The following is a 3,968-nucleotide window of genomic DNA, read 5'->3' on the forward strand; positions in this document are numbered from 1 at the left end:
AAAATAACCATGAATAGAGAAAAGGAAACAGGTATTAAAGAATATATGTAAAGATTTTCAGGATTTGGGAAAATGAATGGATATGAAATGTCAGGGAGAGGGAAGATTTAAGGATGAAACCTACTTTATGAACTTCAATGGTTGGGAGGACAAGATAAATATGAAAAATTTAGGAGAAATGATAACTTGGGAAAAGAAGTAGAAAGCAATGAAGTAATTGATCTTGAGATACTATGAAGAGTATGCAAATATAATTCTCCAATTGCCAGCAACTGGCATGGGGTACAAGGAGAGGCAGTGAGAAAAAATAAGTAGAATAAAGAAAAATCTTGGAGTAGGCAAATCAAGATGCAATACTAGACTTGACTAGCTTATTCAAGCAAATAAGGTTTGTATATCAAAGTGAAAACTTGCTTGATCACATGAGTAAAGCAGTTGTGCAAGGACAGCATATTATCTTGTTAACATTTCATATCATTATTTTGCCTGGATCCTGTACTTTCCCAATATTGGCAATTACTATTTATGCACCTGTTCTTCTGACCTTTGGTTATTATTATGTGCGACATATTTGGTAGTGTGTCCAAGGACTTAAGTCTCTGGGAAGAGACCTTGCACCTTCCATGTATCCAAGCTGAGCTCAAGGATTCTCAGAGATTCTCATCTCTGAGAGATGGCCCTCCATATCCTGTAAGCTATTAGTGAAGCAGAACTAGAGCTCAGGAGGGATATTCAGGTGACACATATATATTTTAAAGTCAATAGCATAACGAAAATGATTAAATTTTCTCTTCTTAAGATGTCATCATTTAATAGGTCACCTTTAAAAATGAGCCTTCTCTTACTCTTCTGAAAATTTTAAAGTAGAGAGGGGAGATTTCAATGACTTCATCATCATGCCTCTTGCTTTTTAGTTTTGTATTTTATTTTTAGATAAATTCATTTTCTCTCCTATCTTTAATTGCTATCTGTATGAACATATTGAATATATCTCTATCTGAAACCTTGAATTCCCTTCTGAGAGATAGATTGTTTGCACCTGATTTTCAGACATGTAAGCCTGGATGCCACACAAGCATTTCATACTTATTATTTATAGCAGAATTTATCAATCTCAACTGTGCACGTTACCCCAACAGTGTTTCCTTCATCTGCCTTCCCTATTTGTGCCTGTGCCATTGCACACCAAGTTTCATATAACCAAAACATCGGTGGTGTTTATTGAGATCTTTCTTTCAATTCTTTTATTGTCATTGGCAAAATCCAGTTATTTCACCTTATATAATATGTATCTCTTGTACTGAATCAATGGTTTCAAATCTCAACGGCTACATTTTAGTCTTGTCTTGGTCATTCTAATACTAGTTTCCTCTACTGTCTCCTTTCTTGAACATATTCTACCTTATATAATCCCATCTTGGTTATGTAAAGAACTATTGAAGATATTCTTCCATTAAAAATGATATTCTATGTTTTCCTTTTGTTTACTGAGTGAATATTACAATCCTATACTAGAGGATGTCCACTATATGAATTAGCCAAGATTATCTATCTTTCCTCATACAACTCCAACTACTCCAACATACTAAACTTCAGCCTACCTATGCCACAATCAATCATTTATCTTATTCTATACCTTTCCACCTCCATAACTTTCTTCAGACTATTCCCAGCTTAAAATCTTAAATTAGGAAATAGATGATATCTTTTCAAGGGTGCTGTAGAATAGGGGTGTTGAATCATAATAGAAAAGGAGGTCACTGGCTTGTATATAAATATCTCTGAAGGTGGCACTTTAACGTAGAAAACCACATTAACATTATCTATAGTTAGTTGTAGCTTGTTTATTTTTTTAAATGTTTCCCAGTCAAAATTTAATTTGATTTTGCAGCACTTGAGAATGTTGTGGATCCCATGAGGCTCAAGAAGTCCATATTTAAAACACAACTCAGTTTTTGACTCAATAAGGAAAGTCCACCCCTTCCTTTCCTAATTTGGGTAGAAATTACCTCTTCTCAACCACACCCATTTTTAATGTAGAAAAGTTCCTTGTTCAGATCTCTCCTCTAAGTTTATACTCCCATTGAGATTTTGAGGCTATACATATCTCATATAGCCTAAACCACTGAATGAATTACTTTGATTTAACCTCTACAAGTAATTGTAAGTATATGCATTTTTAGCTTGCTTGCTGTTTGATGTACTAATAGAGCTAATACTTGTACTCGTTTCTCAAGGAATGATTTCCTGTAAACATTCAAATCTAAGGCTTTATTCTAACCCAAGCTTTATGGTAACAAAATATATATATATACTTTTAATTCAAAAATCAAATGTGAGTGATTTAGGCACATCCAACCTTGTAAAAAACCTCTAGTTTTCCAAATGTCCACATGATGTAAATACAAATATGTATTCTTTTATGAAGAGTGGAGACAAAAGTGGGTGAATACTGCCATCAACTTCATTTCTACTTGATTCAATACTTACAAAAAAGAACAGTAACAGACAATACAGAATTTTATCTTTGTATCAATGCTTAATAATTTAATCAGTCATTCATCCTTTCATCAATGAATCATTGCTTTAGCATAATAACTGAAGTACACCTCCAGCTTAGGTTTATTTTATTGTTAAAGAAATAAGACCATGGGTTGGTTTATTGAAGGGAATAATTTTGAAATGAAAATCCAAGATATCATTTTTAAACATTGTGAAGGAATTTCTCTTGTGTTCCTGCAGAATTTGAACTCTATGAAAATAAATGCTATCTTCCTAACCTACAATGGTGACTTTAAGCAACATGACATCTCCATTTACAACCTTCCACCTTGTTGGCATCCCGGGACTTGAAGCAGCCCATGTCTGGATCTCCATCCCTTTCTGCTGTCTCTATGCTCTTGCTCTTTCAGGAAACAGCATGATCCTGTTTGTCATCATTACAGAGCAGAGTCTTCATGAGCCCATGTACTATTTCCTTTCTATGCTATCCGCTACTGACCTGGGCTTAATTGTTTCCACAATGTCAACAACATTGATTGTTCTTTGGTTTGACTTGAGAGAAATCACCTTAGATGGTTGCATTGTCCAAATGTTCTTTCTACATGGATTCACAGTCATAGAAACTGGTATCCTGGTGGCCATGGCTTTTGATCGTTTTGTGGCTATCTGTGACCCTCTGAGATACAACACCATTCTCACTAATGCCAGAATCCTTCAGATTGTTCTGGTGATACTCCTGAGAATGATAGTAGTGTTGATGCCCCTACTTTTGTTACTGAAACGCCTATCATTCTGTAAAATGAATGTGCTTTCCCATTCCTACTGTTACCATCCTGATGTGCTCAAATTGTCATGTTCAGATACCAGACCTAACAGCTTCTGGGGTCTAACTGGTCTCATCTTGACTTCAGGGATAGATATACCATGTATTATCATCTCCTACATCATGATCATCCGTTCTGTCCTCAGTATTGCATCACCCACAGAGCAGCACAAGGCCTTTAGCACTTGTGTGTCCCATATTGGAGCTGTTGCCATCTTCTACATTCCCATGATTACCCTGTCCCTGGTGCATCGCTTTGGCCAGTCAGCTCCTAAAATTGTACAAACAATGATGTCCAACGTCTACTTAATCCTTCCACCCGTGCTCAACCCTGTCATCTACAGTCTGAAAACCGCACAGCTTCGTGGTGCTTTGCTCAAATTGCTCCTTGCAAAATCACCTCCTATATCAGGTTGAGATTAGATGAGATAAAAATGAAATATTGTAGCAGAATAAAAGTGTTTGTTTTTGTATATATAATTAAGAATGAATTGCATTTCCCCAGATAATAGGCTTGGGACTGTGCATACCCATTGATGGAAAATGTAACTTGAATTTTAATGAACGTATATTTGTTCATGTTATCCTATTGATAGCATCAAGAAGTTGTGGTCAAAGACAACAAAAGCTGAAGAATAAATGG

General features: G+C 35.6%; 1 pseudogene; it reads left to right on the top strand.

Moving 5' to 3' along the window:
* Positions 1-2,764: 2,764 nt before the first annotated feature.
* LOC127557416 (olfactory receptor 51F1-like) lies at positions 2,765-3,742 on the top strand (annotated as a pseudogene).
* Positions 3,743-3,968: the final 226 nt, after the last annotated feature.

The sequence above is a fragment of the Antechinus flavipes genome, chromosome 3, assembly GCF_016432865.1.
Source record: "Antechinus flavipes isolate AdamAnt ecotype Samford, QLD, Australia chromosome 3, AdamAnt_v2, whole genome shotgun sequence".
Classification (NCBI taxonomy): domain Eukaryota; kingdom Metazoa; phylum Chordata; class Mammalia; order Dasyuromorphia; family Dasyuridae; genus Antechinus; species Antechinus flavipes.